The sequence below is a fragment of the Sminthopsis crassicaudata genome, chromosome 1 (assembly GCF_048593235.1).
Source record: "Sminthopsis crassicaudata isolate SCR6 chromosome 1, ASM4859323v1, whole genome shotgun sequence".
Lineage (NCBI taxonomy): Eukaryota > Metazoa > Chordata > Mammalia > Dasyuromorphia > Dasyuridae > Sminthopsis > Sminthopsis crassicaudata.
Genome location: NC_133617.1, coordinates 406,616,319 through 406,634,481, shown reverse-complemented (window position 1 = coordinate 406,634,481; position 18,163 = coordinate 406,616,319). Strand labels below are relative to the sequence as shown.

Genomic DNA, 18,163 nt, shown 5'->3' with positions numbered 1-18,163 from the left:
GCTTAAAGATAATTATTTTATTTACCTCACATAGTTTTGGGAGATAAGCATTTTGTAAACATTTCAGCAAAATTGGCTGTTAAAATCCAGAATTTGCTGATAAAGATAGCTCTTACAAGGCCTCTTTACTAGTGTTATATTGAATCGTAATTTTCATATCAAATGAAATATAGTCACATGAAACGTAAAAGGGGAAGATGTCATAGTCTCTGTGTGTGTGTGTGTGTGTGTGTGTGTGTGTGTGTGTGTGTGTGTGTGTGTGTGTGTGTAAAATGTGAAAGGGAAAGGAAGTGGGACAGTATTCTTTGGTGGTCTATGAAAGTTTCTTTTCAGGTTAATTATGTATGTATCTGATCTATCTCTCTGAATATATATATGTATATATATATATATATATATACACATATATTTATATACATACACACATGTATGTCCTTTAATGTATTTTCTTTCCCTTGCAACTATTTTCTTGGGTTACTGTTCAACTGCCATTAACTGCAGAAATTTAGAACTTTCCAAAACTCAGGTTGTCAGTGACCCGGATTTGAAGTACCCCCATGGACTTTCCTGGTCAAAGCCAGCACATTCCTGGACATTTTGTAGATTTCTCTGGTAATTTATGGTCTGAGCAGGTCATCAATTTGTTCAGACCATTTAGTGTAATTTTCATCTCAATTTTTCCCTAAGTCCTTGCTGTCTAAAGTACATAGGATAACCATATTTTCAAAATGGAAACTTAACCAAAAATTGGAGGAAATGGGGTTTATTTGGCACAAAGAAGGCAAAAATGATCCCTGTGATGAAGAAACTCACAGTCCAATGAGGGAGACAATATGTAAGTATAAATTATATATTTTCTCCAGATTAAGGAGCCTTTGGTGGGCTGCTGATCTATCAGAGATAATAATAACTCATGTTTTTACAGTACTTGGTGATAACAACCTCTGCAGAAGGTATCCTTTGTTGCTTCCTTGGGACAGAAAAAAATGAAGGGTCAACCCAGCAAGTTGTAAAAGTCATACATATGGGCCTGATGATGTGTCCTAGCCATCTTTTGAAGTCTGGTGAAATCTGTGAACTCTTATTCCGGATAATATTTTTTAAATACATAAAATGCATCTGATTACAAAGAAATCTGAATATAATAAAATATGGTTAAAGTTCATGAGCTCCATGTTAAGAACCCACAATCTAAAATGTCACCTTCTTGAAGGCAGGAACTATTTTATTTTGGTTTTGTATCCTCAGCATCCAGCATATTGCTAGATATTAATTATTAATAAATGTTTGCTGATTGATTAATTTAATTAAACACTAGGCTAAGCAAGAATGGGACATTTATCACTAGAGGGTTGACCACTAAGTTGTGATTTTTTTTTTACCATAATAACTCATGAAAACCATTACTAAAGAATTTATCTACCATCACTGCATAAATCTGAGTGTACCCATGGTTTTTCCTTTTAGAAATATGAGTGATGGAGCTGCAGAGGCAAATGTGACAGCCCTCTCCTACCTCAGGCTGGATACATGACCAGGGATTGCACAGGTCAATGTGACAACCCCTTTGTAGGGAAGCTGCCCTTTGGGTCAGGCTGAGAGCGCCTTGATTGCCCTTAGTAGTTAGTGGATTTACCTGGATTATAAACTCAACACTGGTATAATACTAACTCATTCTCTTTTTTACTTTAACCTATTGGAATTAATTTTTTTTTTCCTATAAGTGTTTGTCTTTAAAAGGTCAAGCTTGGCTTGAAATTGCCAGGCCCATGCAATGAATATGACTTGTATAAACTTTTTTTTTTTTTTTTTTTTTTTTTTTTTTACTATGCCTTTCCTGAGTCTTGTAAAAACTAGCATTTACTGATAACTTCCTTATATGTTCACATTGACCTTATAGGCAATTCCTCTTTTCCTTCTCATTAATAATTTTTGCTTGTCATCAAAATTTCATTTTTCAGATCTTCAAAATCTTCTTAGACTTGCTTCTTCTTAAAAATATTAGATCAAGGAATTCTACTTATACTTTTTCTCAACTCTGAAACACCATCTGCTTCCACCTTTTGGTGATCTTCAGTTTTTCTTCTTATTCCTAAGTCCTATTTTTTCAAAATATATATATTTTTTCCTTATGCACTTTTGCATCACAGTCACTAAATATTAAAGAATATGCTGATCAAATTTGAATGAAAGAAAATGATTTCTTATGGCCAAGTACTCTACTAAGTCCTGGGTATAGAAGAGAAAAAAAGACAGAGAGAAACACACACACAGACATGCATAGACACAGAGAGAAAAAGAGAGAGAAAGATGGTTCTTGCCCTTAAGTAGCTTAAAGTCTAAGAAGGGAAGACAACACTTATAGAGTAATAATGACCATGAAAAGTAATTATAGTCTGAGAAGTCATGAAGATAGTAAGTAGAGTAAGAGGGCAGTCCATTGACATGCTCCCTCCAAAAGCAATAGTTATATAGTTTTGATTACAGTTCTGGGGATAAGAGATAGAAAATGGGTGTGGAGGAAGGTAGAAATGATCTTGGTTAGAGCAGTAAGAATAGCAGGGCAGAAAATGACTGCAATGGGTTTGGGAATGCAGAAGCCCTACTGGCTTGGCTCCTCCTAGACATATTCATTGGTAGCTGCCTTTGGAGGATGAATTAACAGGAGCTGAGAGTTTTGGCAAGTTTTATCATGTTCTTTGTAGTATTTCTTTACTTCTTTATTCTCTACAACAGATGTTGGCTCATGAGCTGGAATTATTTTCATAGTATACTATTTATAAATATTTATCCTGAGCATTACAATATTACATGTGACTTAAGAAGTGATGATTTTTTTGCTGCCTTTAGATGCATATAACCAATACTGCCAAGTTATTTATTTGCATTTTTAAGGAGGACTTATGAGTCATCCTTCAACTTAGCTGCAACTTCATTTTGTCATCATCATCATTTCCTTGCTACCCAGACCAGAAGCCAAACTTAAAATTTAACCACTTCATTCCTTGAACTCCCAAATTGGAGTCCAGTTATTCTGACTGGTTGTTGTGTCCTTTGCCTCACACACCTAGCTACTATGCTTCACTTTAACCATCTCAGCAGTCCCTGTGACTTTTGACTGCTCATCATCTCTCTCCTGCCCCCTTCTTGTTTTGGAACTATAATCCAATCAGTTCTGTCATTCTTACTGAAAAGTATATGTTGAATACTTCTTTATGATTCCACTTACAATTCCCATAAATTTCTAAACCAAGAATTCCCTTCAAGGCTACCTTACTTTTGTACTTTTTGTTGTTTTATCATTCATTTGTTTCAGTCATATCTAACTCTTAGTGATCTCATTTGGGGTTTTCTTGGCAGAAAGCCTTCAGTGGGTTGCCATCTCCTTTTTCAGCTCATTTTACTGAAATTGAGACAAACAGGGCTAAGTAACTTGCCCAGAGTCATAGAACTAGCAAGACAGAAAGCAATATAGGTTAAAAATGTGTAATTCTAAACATATTTCCACATTTGTCATGCTCATGCCTCATTTTAAGAGTCAAAACTGATGAGACTTATTTACTCCAGAATGATAATAATGCTAATGCTAATAACATTAATAGAAATAGTACCTGATGTTTATATAAAGCTTTAAAATTTCCACAGCTTCCTTACCTCATTTGAGCCTTGTAACAACCCTAATGAAATTTGGGCACCAAGTAGTTAGGTCAATGTTTATAGTCTAGTTGCAGAATCATAGATTTGTAGTGTTTTAAAGCTAAAACAAAGAAAAAAGAATCTAAAGAGGCAGAGGGTAATTAATTTTAACCCTCTCAAGAATTTTCTGGTAGAAGAATGCAATGCAGAGATGTACCATTGAACACTTAGAATGAAGTAAGAGGTATGAGGCTCTTCCGATAAGAAAGTAGGGGAGTTGAAAAGACTAAGGAGCTTTTTGAGCCACAACATAGGATGACATGGATATATATATTTATCATGGAGACTTAAAGGTCACATGAATAAGAAATGGATAGCTGTGATTGGTGCTATCTATTGTGGGGAAGGGCACTAAAATGGCTATTTATTGAGCAGATATTAGAGATGCTTTTATCCAGGATATATCAGAGAATCTCCTAAATCTGATGTCCACTATCCATTCTTAGGGACTCAGATTGGTACAAATTCTACAAGGAAGATTACTGTTAAGATTTATGAAGACCTTGGAAAGAAACTGAAACCCTTAATGATGAAAGAATTAGGTTTTGGGTTTGTTTTTTTTTTTTTTCATGGTTGCCAAATAAAGACAGAAACTTCAGAAGAGAAAGGAAAATCTGAGAAATTAACTGGATAAGAGATTAAGAATAGGAACTAAATTTTTGGATAAGGGTTTATAATAAAGAAATGATGCATCCTTGACTAGGAATGGAGTGTCAGTAGTAAGGGTTAATAAAAATATATTTGTTTTATAGTCTTATGAATATTATCAAGAGTTTAAAACTGAAAATGAAAGGGAAAGGATAAAACTACTCATGATTCTCAGCCAAGTCAGAAAGTATAAAGAATAAAGTATAAAATCTATGAAGAAAAACAGCAGAAAGGAGTGCCAGTGTTTCATAAGAGACAATATAAGAAAAGAGTCAGTAGTAGAACCCATGGCCCCAAACATGGCGAAGATCATAGATATAAGATTGGAAGGGAACCTAAGAGATTATCTAGTCCCACGCTTTCATTTTGCAGATGAATAGTCTGAGGACTCAGAGTGGTCAGGTCACAGACTCTAAATTTAGCCTATTTTGAACCCAGGTCCTCTGACTTCAGATACTGTTCTCTTTCCATTGTGTGCTGACTCTTTTAGGTAAAGAGGTAAATTAAAGATCTTAACAAAGAAGTTAATTTTATTTAATAGACAACTTTGAGACTTGGCTGCATAAAGACTCATGATTGCCTCTAAGCTCTGGAAGGATAGGCCTTTTTCCAAAGAAAGAGAATAAGCAAAAGGGTCAGTGGGAGGAATGCTTGCTTATGTAAAGAACTGGAGGTGGAAAATCAGGGTGGAGAGCATTTGGGTGAGGATCAATGAAAAGGGAAATAGAAGCAATGCTGTCTTGGAAGAATAGTGTAGACCATCTGGAAAGAAGGAAGAATTAGATAAAAGGTTTGGAGAAAAGTTCACAAACGTGGCCAAATATTGGGCTTCCAGTGGGGATTCCAATTATCTATACATTTGCTGGAGTACTCTCTCTTTGCCAAAAGCAGAAAAACAGATAAACTATTGACTTTCTCAATGATAATTTCATTTCTTATCAGGCAAAGGAAACAACAAGTGAAACTATCACACTGACCTTGGTTCTGACCAACAAGGAGAAGTTACTGAAGTAGAAATGATAGGAAATTTGAGGACAAGAGATTGTTCCATCTTAAAACACAATAAAAAAGGAGAAGAAAGCTCATCATTATTGAATATGTACTTTAATTTTAGGAAAATGCATTTTAAATGATTTAGAGAAAGGCTAGGTATCATCCAATGGTATGAAATTAGGAGAAGAAAGATCTAAAAGGAGTCAATGATCAGTCTTATAAGAAGAGCAATATACTTCAGCACCCTAGCATACAAAATAGTGGTAGTCATATGTTTTGAAGAAGACAAATTGCTGACTTAGGCTAATGGAACAGAGTGGTCATGAAACATAGGAATTAAGATAAGACCAATGGATTTGACAAGGAAAAAATGATTCCTTACTTAGTCCTCTCTCTATTTATAGTGGGTCATGGAAAAATGATATATTAGATGTTCACCAGTTTTGTCAGATATCAAAGGAATAAGGACTGCATCATGATTTCTTTGGTGTCAAGGAAAAAAAAAAGTGTTCTAATAATACAGGTTGGTATTTTCTTGGAACTATAGTCCTACAGAAATTGACTTAGAGCCTTGAGAAGATAAGAGACTTGTCCAAAACTCCACACTCAATACTGTATGTTGTGATGTTCTGTTGTCTCCAGAGACTGCCAATCACTCTTTGGGAGGAGATCTGTCATCTCAACTCAATCTCTCGGCCGCCAACTCTGACCTAGAGCAGAGACCTTTCTTCCTCCAGAGAGCTGCCCCAGGTCTCGCCCAGACAAGACTCTCTCCTTGCTCAATGGTGTCTTCTTTTATCCTCCCGGGGAATGGGTGTGGGATAATGCAAGGGCTTCTGGGAAAAAATACTTCAACCAATGAACTTGCTCCTCCTAAGCATGCAAGCTCCTCCCCAGAAGTTCGAAGGGGTAAAACTCCCCTAAAGGGGACTTAGCACTTAGTAAGAACCTAATATCTCATTATCTCATTAGCACTTAATAAAAACCTAACAGTATGTGCCAGAGGTGAGACTTGAATCCAGTTTTTCTTAGCTCCAAGGTCAATTCTAGTTTCACTATGCCTTACTACTTCTTTATCACATATATAAAATTTTGAATTTAAATATCCCCCTTTTGCCTGAAAGATTGAGAAAAAAAACTATTGGAGGAACATACTATCTTTACTACTCTTACCCACTCCCTTCTTCCCAGGTTCCAGTCCTCATTTGAGGCTTTTGGAACAGATGAACTCTAAAGTTTTTCCTCAGTTCTAAATCTCATCATCTCAGTAGTTGAAGGACTATCATATAGGAGAGGGATTTAGATTTGGAGTATATTCCAAAGGGCACAATCAGGTATTCAACACCAATCAGAAAAAATTAGAACTACTTTAAAAAATGGAATTGGTTGCCTAGTTAGATAATAAAATCCCAGTTATTGAAAGTAATTTTAGATAGTCTGGATGACCTATAATGGATTCTTGTATTGTTTGAAATGTTGGACTAAATTATTTTTGATATTCCTTACAGTTTAAAATTGTATAATTTCTATAGGGGAAGTGAGTTTGAAGAAGAAATTCTGAAAATATAAATGATTTTATTGAGTATGAAAAATAAGAAGAACTATCTAAAGAGAGAAATAAATGTTCAGGGAATTCATCAAGGAATGGAAAATTTGAACAAGCATATTATAGAAAAAATTGAAACAAGAACAATAATAGGGGATGAATACAGAAGAGGTTCTATAACAATTGTAATAGGAATGCTAAAGCTCAGAATGATTGAGGCTGGACATATATGCTGAGAATCAATCATGGATTTATTATCTATTTTGGGTAAGATACTGGGGATACAAATACAAAGAATGAAATAAGTATTATTTTCAAGGATATCACATCAGAGGAGTCAGGATTTACATTAAGTATATAACATAAGTATAAAGTAATTATATAGAGAGTGCTGGCACCAGGGAGCATCAGGAGAGGATCCATGTAGGAGATGAGGCTTGATCTTTGTCTAGAAGAAAGAGAGATTCTTTGATGTAAAAGTGATGAGGGAATGCATTCCAAACATAGGGGGTAGATAGTACCAAGGTGTCCAGACAGATTGTCATGTATAAGGAACAAAGAGAAAGTCATTTGGTTAGACTAAGGAGTGTGGGAAGAGGAGTAATATATAATGAGGCTGGAAAAATAGGTTGGGCCCAGACTATAAAAGATGTTAAAAACCAAATAGAAGAGTTAATAATAATCCTTGAGGCAATAGGTTGTCGGTAGAGTTTATTGAGTAGAACATCTTATGGGAGAAACATCTCCTCTCTGAGTTCATGGGTAGTTAACTGTGACAAAAATTTACCAAAATGCAAAAATTATGATCTGGTAAATAAAAAAATGCAAAAATTATGAAGGTAAAATTTGGGTTTTATTATTATACTTACGCATATGTTCAAGCTTCAGAGAAATATTACCCTTAGGTCATAAAAGTTAAAGGGAAGGCTGATTCATACCTTTCTATGCCATAAAGATTGAACAAACTTAAGTGGAGTCATGATTTCATACATTTTCTAAGGAAACAAATGTCATCAAACTCTATAGGTAAACAAAATCAGGTTAGAGATCAAACTGCATTTGGAGAATTTACAAATAGGCCAGTTGAGGATAAATGTGTATATTGTTGTCAAGGAGCCAGGGACAATTCTTCCTCTGAGGAATGTTTAAATCTGTAAGTAAAATTTCACATCTCATAAGACATGTTTTGGTCTATGAAATTAATATCAACCATAAGTTGCAGGAGGAACAATTTTTTTTTAATGTCTCTAACAGAGGATAAAAAGAGCATTTTCCAACTTGATTGGAGACAAAAGAAAGATAAAAGAAGAGATAGGACTTCTATTCAAGATAGATCAGACTACAATAATGAATGTAAAGTCTTATTTTGCTTAAGTTTTCTCTTCTGAAGAGGAAGACCTTTGGAATGGAAATTGGTTAGTAGAGAATTAAAACCCATAAGTTAAAAGAATACCTTCCTTGAGCTGGGAGTACCTAGTTGTCTTTCCTCAATGAGTTCACATCATTAAGTATGGGACAAAAAACACCACAGAGATAGAGAAAATTTTTGGCAGAGATTGTTAAAATGCTACCAGTGATCTTTGAAAAATCTTAGAAAACAGATGTACCTCAAGGCTAAGGACAGGCACATATAATGATTTTCAAGTGGCCCTTCACACAATCTGTCTGGAGTTTTATTTGTATTACTACAAGGCCAACTCCTGTTGCTGAGGAAGGGAGATTTTCAAATATTGTCAGTCTATGGTTCTAGAGACTTAAAGAAAGGGATTGATCAAGGTTAGACCTGATGCAATATAGTTTGGTTCTTCAGGTTTGTAATTGAAAAGACATGAGACTTGCAAAAATCCATTTAATAGTAAAAGATGATTTAGTCATAGAAAGAAAAATATGTTCATCAAGGATACATTGATTCTTTTGGGCACAGTTTTTTAGCCTCTGTGCTGCCCATATTGGTCTGCTGATCAAAAGCCTGAAAGAATAATTATTCCTATCTTTTTTTCTGATTTTGTACTTAGGAGACATGGAGACCAAGTTAATGTCTTGAATCTTAGTTCTCAGCCAATTAAATCTCAAAAACAGAATCAGTACAATTTAAGGACTAAGTGAGTTAGGCTGGATCTCTAAAACATTGTTTCTTCCTTAGGTGTGCTATTCTTTGTTCCCCCACTCCAAAATCAGGGAATAGAATTTCCTAGACAAAAGAATACTCATATTCCAGGACTAAGGGAGATGCTTAGACACCACTTCTGATTTTGTATAAACTTTTATAACCTCAGGCTTTCTATGGCAAGATGATGGAGTTAGAGAGATGTCATGCAGACTCTCTTCCTCCTTTCAATTTTGACTTTCCTAAAAACAACTGTATAAAAGTTTCACAGAGTATACAGTTTCAGAGTTGACTTTTATAAATTGGGTTTTGAAATCTTTCTATGCTGAAGAAACAGATCAACTCCAAATGGATGGCTGGTAATGCTGCTTTTTTATAGTGTTACTTTTCTTTATAAACACTGAAGTAGTTAAATTCAAATATCACAATAGTCTGTGTTTTTCTAATGGAACATCTGGAGGTTAGATTGGCTTTTTTTTTTAAGTTCTCATTCAAAGACAGGTCAAGGTTGATGAGTACATCATCTCTTTGGAATATTATGCTATTAGCTTTCTCTAGGGAAAGAGCATTAATATGAAGAAAAGTTTAAATGCAGCATTGTTTTCATGATTTTCATCAAGGTCCTTCTAGAAAGTCCTATTAAGAGTTACTATTAAGTGATACAAACAGTATTAAGTAATTATGCTGTCCTCAACACAACTGAAGTGTCATTTCCTGATCACAGAAAGACTCCATCTACTCCTAAATATGTATCTTACCAAAAAACCATGGTATCATGCTACTCTCAGAGGATAGACAGTAATAATATTTCTCTTGATTATTAATCATGATTAAAATGCACACATTTTCTCTATGGGAGGGGTCTATTGTCATATTCTCATCAACTTGGATCTTGAAAGGACTTGAGATCATCTAGTTTAATCCCTGAATTTTACAGTACAATTTAAGAAGCTTTTTAATGGCAAGACATTAAGTAATTTGCTCAAAGTTTTGTAAGTATTAAGTGGCAGAGTCAAGATTTAAACAGAATTAGAATCTTTTGATTCAATATTTATCATACTTTTCACACCACACAAGAGAACTCAATTATGTTACTAAATGTCAGATTGAAGCCTCTCTGTATCTTAATAGTTTCATGACCTATGTCGATAAAATAGGTATCAATACACTTACACCATAGAAATAGTCGTTTAAAAAAAACCAAAAACTTGCAAACGTGTTCTCTCAAGAAAGTTCCAAATAAATTTTAGATATAAATTTATATTTTACATGATTCATTCATATATGTCACTTTGTCAAATTAATTAGTGTTTAGCTTCGAGGGAACAAGTTTTTATTGTAGGGGGAGAAAAGAAATGGCAGTTACAGAGGGAAGCAAGGATTATTTATGAAAAAATGAAATTATGGTCAGATTGTATTGCTATTGTTCAGTTGTTTCAGACTCTATGTGACCCCATTTGGGCTTTTCTTGATAAAGATATTGGAGTAATTTGCTATTTCCTTTTCCAGCTTCTTTTTCAGAAGAGGAAACTGAGTCAAATAGAGTTAAATGACTTGCCCACAGTCACACAGTAGGTTTCTAAACCTAGATTTTGAACTCTAATCTCTCTGACTCCAGGTTCAGTGTTCTAGTCACTGTACCAACTAGCTGGTCATTTGTATTATAAAATTTTGAATTATAACATTATTTGTATTATAGAAAGTGATTATAATTGAAAGTAGTCTGTCTTTTTTAGATGTTAGACTGCTGAGTCATTTATTCAGAGATTAACAGAGAGTAGTTTAGAAAAATTCCTTGGAACCAATATCCTCTAAAGTTCTTGAACAATGACTGTCTTTTGTCTTTATTTACATGCCCAGCACTTAGCATGCTATCTGGCATGTGAAAGATAATAAATTTTTGTTGACCAACTGAAATTTTGAATATAGAGTTCATCTACTCTATTTTAAAGGCCAGAGAAGATTCTTAAGATCATTAATTTAGATGTGGAAAGAACTTTGATTTGTTCAATCTCTTACATTTTACAAATGTGGAATCTGATGCTCAAAGAGGCTAATGGGCTTTCCAGCAGAACTGGAATTTGATCTTGCTCTTTTGACACAATGTCAGTGAGGTGGTATATTGGATAGGATACTAAGCATGGAGTCAGGAAAACTTTTAACTCTTTAAATCTGATCTTAGACACTTACCACTGCCTGACACATAATAGGTACTATTTAAATACTTATTTCCTCCTTTCCCACTTTTTTCCATGAACTTTCCCCTAAATATGGTATTTTTTGCTGTTCTAAGAAAGCCATAAAGAAGAAAATGTGTAAAGTACAAAGTTGTAAGAAAGACTATGACCAGAAAGAACCAAGATATGGGTAAAAGCAGAATCAGTCAAACTCTCCCAACATTCCCTTCCAAATACCTCACATTGATTTCTGGAGCAAGAGAGACAATAAAAAGTTGTAGTGAGACATTTTTGCAGTCTAAGATAACTTAAGTTAGCAGGAGAGGTCTGTGATATAAAGGCAGGAGCCAGGTAGAATGCTTGGACTGTAGCACCAGCAGTGGGGAGTGAAGGTGGCAAGGACAGTGGAAGTAAGAATATCAGAGCTCTCAGTCCAGAGGGGATTTGAGAATTGGACAGAAAAAGATTATAGGAGACCTGCTGGCCTTGGTACTGCTACGACTGATTGGCAACTGCATTGCCCATTCAGACTTCTTGGTCACAGTTCTATATCCTTTGATTTAGCAATATCAGTTTTGTATTTATATCCCAAAGAAACCAAAGAAAAGAAAAAAGGACAAAAATATTTAAAGCTGTTCTTTTGATGGCAAAAAGTTGGAAATTGAGGGAATTCCCATCAATCAAAGAATGACTAGATAAGTTATAACATATCATTGTGATGGAACACTATTGTTCTATGATAAATGATGAGGGTGTTTTCAGAAAAAATCTAGGAATACCTATTATGAAGTGATACAAAATAAAATGTGCAGAACTAGATCATTGCACACAGTAACAGCAATATTGTAATGATGATCTACTGTAAAAGACTTAGCTTTTCTGATTAATACAGTAATCCAAGACAGTTACGAAGGATTCTTGATGAAAATTGCTTTCCACCTCCAAAGAAAGAACTGATATACTCTGAGCACAAATTGAAGTAAAGTTTTTTTCTTTTTCTCTTTCTTTTCTTTTCTTTTCTTTTCTTTTCTTTTCTTTTCTTTTCTTTTCTTTTCTTTTCTTTTCTTTTCTTTTCTTTTTCTTTTATTGTTGTTTTATAGTATGGAACTGTCTTTTGCATGATTTCTGCAGATCTTAATATGGGTATCATATTGCTTGTCTTTTAAATGGGTGGGGGAAGGATTGGTGGGAGGGAAAGAATTTGGAGGTCAATTATTTTTTTTTAAACAATGTTAAAAATAAATTTTCAGAAAGAAACAGTTTGGCCAGGTAAATTCAAGACATTTTTGAATCTTAATACATAACTATGAATACTTGGAACTTTGAATGTTCAAGACAACTGGAATAGATGTATACTGAAAAGACTAAAGCAAAAGAACAAGTCAAGTTAAAAGTATAAAATGCACATTCTACAGTTTTGTATTTGGAAGCTTCTCTTTTGATATTTTGGCTTTTTGTGTGTGATAAGTAGGTTATATATTTTATTATTTCAATACTTCAAAATATCTGAGGTTTCATAATGTGGCTATTTTTTCTACTGAGGTAGACCGGAAATCCTCTGTATCTTAGAAGTCCATTTGTTGAGTTTCTGCGACAAAAAAAGAAAAAAAAAAAGAATGCAACATCCTGTGGCCAATCTTCTGGTTTTAAATTATCTCCAAAATTAACCAGGCTGCACAAACTGTTTCCAGTATAAATGTGAACTCTCTATCTTGGTAAGATGTGCCCTGGCATGCATTCTATTGCAATAACTTTTGAGAGCTCAGGATCAGCACTGCTAGACCATTAGAATGTTAATAATAATTTTAATTTATGTAATACTTCATAATTTACAAAGGGCTTGTGTCATAACACTAAGAAAGAAGTAAGGAAGATATTAATCCTATTTTATAGATAAGAAAACTGAGATTGAAAGGTGAAAAGATTGGTACAGAGTCACAAATAAATTTAGTGGTGGAATTAGAACTCAAACCCAGATAGTACAATACCAAGTCCATTGTTTTGCAGGGAGGGTCTAGTACAAAGAGTACCAGGTCTGTGATCAGGAACACCTGAGTTAAAATTCTACCTCAGATATTTATTTCCTGTGTGATCTTGGATAAATCACTTAACCTTTGCTTTGGTTTCCTCAACTATAAAATGGAGACAATTATAGCACCTATCTCCCAATAGTTGTATTATGTAATTAGCACAATGCCTGACACAAAGCAGATATGATAAAAATGATAGTTATTATTAACTAGCTATTTAACACTAACTGACTTTGTGCTTTCATGGAGGAATTTTATTATAAACTACTGTTGTCTTAATATAAACATTGGTGGATTTTTTACTAAGGTTCATAATTTTCTAGTCTCAAATTAATTATTATTATTAATTTAGTTCTAGTCTCAAAATTATTCCTACATGAATTTCTCTACTTGCTGCACAGACAAGATGTATTGAATTTGGCAAGCAAAAATAGCACTAGTTTTGGGCTAACCATATGTAAGTTGAATTCTTGGCTCCGCTAATTACAATCTGTGTGATGTTGGGCAAATTACTTCACCACTTTATGCCTTAATGAAGGGTTTGGATTAGATCAGAGGTAGCCAGAACCAGATTAAAATGCATTTGGGAAATACTTAATGAAAATATTAAAATGTAGATAATACTCCATTTTAAAAATTAAGTCAATGTGTAGTCTTCAGGGATCCATAGCCATGGTTTAATAGTCCCTGTTTCTATTTGAGTTTGATACCACTGGTTTAGATAATGTCTGATCTTCTGGCTCTACAGTTTTGATTTCATGGATCTAAGAATTCATGGCTTTTTCACATATATTCTTAGATTTATAATTCCAGGCACTTGGTATGGAAAGTTATGGTATTTTTCAGCAAGCTTTCTTTTCCATGAGGAATAGTGTTGAGTTATTTGAATTCTGAGAGTATACCTTAGAAGGAGGAATGGTGGATTACGGATAAAGAAAACTATGAGAAATCAATGGAGAGACTTAAGGGATCTGCTTTGACTCTAGTAGAACATAATCACCTTGGAGAAGTAGGGGCTATCTTATAACTTTTGTATTTGAATTTTCAGTGTTTTATAAATGAATGTTGCCTGTCTGATTCATAGGCCATTTCAAAATATAATATTTCAAGGTCCTAGTGTTTGAGTGCTCAGTAATTTTGTATAAACACTTTGGTATCATGAATAGAAAACTAGTTAGCCATGCTAGTTTACTGAATGCTTTCTAACAGGAGGAAGGTTGTAATGTTCTGTTGTCTCCAGAAATTGCCGATCGATCTCTGGGAGGAGATCTGCTGTCTCAACTCAATCTCTCAGCCAGATTCTTCTTCCTGTAGAGAGCCACCAACTCTGACATAAAGTAGAGACTCCTCTCCCTTGCTCCATGTTGCTTCTTTTATCCTCCCAGAGAATGGGCGTGGAATAACTCAGGGGCTTCTGGGAAAAAATACTTCAACCAATGGAACTTGCTCCTCTTAAACATGTAAGCTCCTCCTCAGAAGTTCGAAGGGGTAAAACTCCCCTCAAAAACTGGAACTAGAAAATTGTTAAGTATCGACTTAGCTCTTAGTAAGAACCTATCATCTCATCTCATTAGCACTTAGTAAGAACCTAACAGAAGGTAATTCTGTGTTATAGTTGGAATAGCTGTTTCAGAGGGAAGTAATCAAAAGATCAGTGATGAGAGAGCAAATTGGTAATATTAGACTTGTGAATAGGACATTGGTATATAATAAACTCTTATAGGTATTGATGTCAAATTACTGGGATAATATCCAAGTAATTTGTCTGGTCAGTAAAATGAGACAAAGATGGTGGGGAAATTAACAGATGAAGACAGAGAAGAAGAGGGAAAAAATGGTTTAGAACTGTTCTTTTGTGTTCTTAAGACATTTCCTCAATTGCCTACTGAAACAAAAAAAGGAGGTTGCTTCTGACTTAATGAAGAAGCTTGGACCAGAATTTTTGGAAGATGAATCAGTCAGCAGAGCCATTACCTCATGAAGAGCAAAGGGATTTGGGTCCAGAAGTCAAGATAAATTCTTGGATCTTTGATGCTTACTACTAACTAACATCTTTTCTATCCAATTAGGAAGTCCATTCTTGAGTTCATAGTTTGTATTTAATAAGTTTTGAAACCATTGAAGACATTAAGATCTTAAAGTGACATTTTTTTCCCCTACTAGAATTTTAGCATATGGTTTTCTTAAAGCCCCATTCAAATGTTCAAATAAATGCTCTAGGTTTATATTGTCTTGTGTTTGCATTTCAAAGTTCCTACTCAGCTCTGGTCTTTTTTTATCAAGAATGCTTAAAAGTTTAAATAACATTGAAAGTTCTCTATTCCATTGAAGTTCTATTTTTTTTTTCCCTGTAGAAATATACTTAGCTTTTCAATGTAAGTTATTCTTGGTTATGACTCAGGGGTGTGTTAGAACCAGCTGGTACAGGCTCTTGAGAACCAATTGTTAATTTTTTAGTTAAGCATTTACACTTCACAAATAGGCAAATGCTACAAATAAAGGCTTGCTTTATTGTTCCATAGGATTGTCTTTTAAGAAAATGTAGAAAATGTTAAGATAAAACCTAAAAGTGTACATGCATATCTTTACATGTGTGTGTGTACACACACATACACAACATATACATATAGAAACAGAAAAAAATGGAGAAAGAGACAGAAAGACAGAGATCACATATGCCAGTTGATAAATATTTACCAACATGGCCTTTTGCCTTTTGGATTGTGTCCCAAGAGTTCCTTTGTTTATCTTAAAGGCTTTAAGATCTTGTGTGATATTAATTGTGGTCCCTTGGTACTTGAACTTTCTTTCTGCAGTTATCTATTTATAAAAATTTTTTTGACATTGACTATGAAATTACTGGATTTTTTTCTTTTGAGGTTTCAGGATTTATCAATGAATTCTTTTAGATTTTACATTCTTTTCTGGTCCTTGTAGATCTGAACAACTTTTATTTGTAATTTGTTCAAATATGATTTTTATGTTTTGTTTTTTTAAAATTATGCTTTTCAGGGGAGTCAACAGATTCTTAAATAATCTTTCCCTGATCTATTTTCCAAGTTGTTTCTGATACCACAGGCTTTACATTTTCCTCTATTTAAAATTTTTAAAATTTGTTCTATTTTTAAAAATGTATGGAGTTGCTAATATTTGTTTATTCCATTCTTATTTTCAAGAAGTAATGCTATTTCCATTTGTAAGTATTGTTTAATACTTCTTATTATAAACTTTTTCTTCCTTTCAATTCTTTCCTGTAGAGTTTTCATTTAATTTTTTATCTCTTGCTTAATTTCTTTTATGTATACAAAAATGGAATCTTCCTTTCCCCCTGCCTTTTTTTTTTTTCCATTGAGTCTCTGTTTATAGTTGTGTTGGAGTATTTCTCCTTTGAGGTTAGCTTTTTGGACTTCTTTGGAGTTAATACCATTCCTCATGATGGTTAGTTTCTAGCTATATTTAATAATCTCTCTACTTTTATTTCCTTAATTGCTTTGTACCAGGGCCAAGATGTACTCTCTTTACCAGCAGAATGAATCGTGTTAAATTCCACCAAAGTGGAATGGCTCTGAGTATGAATTTGTTGATTTTCTATTGTTTGAGTTTCAGAATGTTTGGAGGGGCATGACAGCAGAGTTTGTTTATGTGGTACCTAATTTTTTAGGTTTCAACGATTCATGAAAACTCTCTATTTAATAGTAAAGGGATTACAATCTATTTCAGCAGAGGACATCCCTATATTAACACCATCTTGGCCTCTTGAAATGTCAAAGTACAATAAAATTTACATGTTACTTTGGAATACATGATGTTTGCTGGAGAGCCAGTCTTTTAATTATGGTTGTTTATGTTCAATTAGTTTGCATTTTTCAAACATACTTCCTGAGCAGCAATCAGCTCCAAATAGAAAGCACGTCTTAGATAATTTACAAAGTAGATATAATCTACATGTGGATAATTGTGAGCTGTCTGTACAATAAAACTTTATTCAAAGTTTACTTGCCACAAAACCATGTTTTCATGGTTTCAATAAATAAGGTCTATTGTAAATTTATTGCCATTTCCCCCTTTTATTTGTAACTACAAGATTCATTCTGATGTTTATGCATATATGATCTTTCTTGCTTTTGTTTTGCAAATCTCTTTTTTTGGGTGTTTCTTTTTAAAATTTTTTTAAAAAGCTTTTTATTTTCAAAATATTTGCATAGATAGTTTTCATCATCCTTGCAAAACCTTGTGTTCCAATTTTTTTTTCTCCCTCCCTTTCCCCCAGTTTCTCCCCCAGAGGACAAGCAATCTAATAAATGTTAAACATGAGCATTTTTTCTACATATATTTCCACAATTATCATGCTGCACAAGAAAAATCAGATCAAAAAGGGAAAAAATGAGAAAGAAAACAAAATGCAAGCAAGTAACAACAATTCAGTTCCCACAGTCCTCTCTCTGGGTATAGATGCTCTTCCCATCACAGGACCACTGGAACTGGCTGAAATCACCCAGCTATTGAAAAGCATCATGCTCATCAGAATTGATCACCCACATAATCTTGTTAATGCTATGTAGAATGTTTTCTTGGTTCTACTCACTTCACTCAGCATCAGTTCATGTAAGTCTCTCCAGGCCTTTTTGAAACCATCCTGCTGATCATTTCTTAAGAGAACAGTAATATTCCATAATGTTCATATACCATAACTTATTCAGCTCTGATGAACATCCACTCATTTTCCAGTTCCTTGATTTACAAATTTCTTTAGAAGTATTACTTCAGTATAAACTTAATCATTGAATTTAAAATAGAAACAGATGAGGCAGTGTGGTGTAGTGAAAAGAACACTGGTTTGGGAGCTCTCTTGATTGGTGACCAAGTACATGTTAACAGCTTAGAGTTAAAAGTGATTCGCCAACCTTATATATTAATAGGGAATAGAACTGAGACATATTCTGAATCCATGTGGTATGCCACCTTT

General features: G+C 34.0%; 1 long non-coding RNA gene across 2 annotated transcripts in view; it reads left to right on the top strand.

Moving 5' to 3' along the window:
• Nucleotides 1-440: 440 nt before the first annotated feature.
• LOC141549989 (uncharacterized) overlaps nucleotides 441-18,163 on the top strand; it is a 31,414-nt gene continuing 13,691 nt past the window's right edge. The window contains exons 1-3 of one of the 2 annotated variants that reach the window (XR_012484472.1): nucleotides 441-835; nucleotides 5,980-6,087; nucleotides 6,870-7,150. This is a non-coding gene — a long non-coding RNA (uncharacterized LOC141549989). The remainder of the gene's footprint in view (nucleotides 836-5,979; nucleotides 6,088-6,869; nucleotides 7,151-18,163) is intronic. The other variant, XR_012484473.1, reaches the window with a different exon arrangement.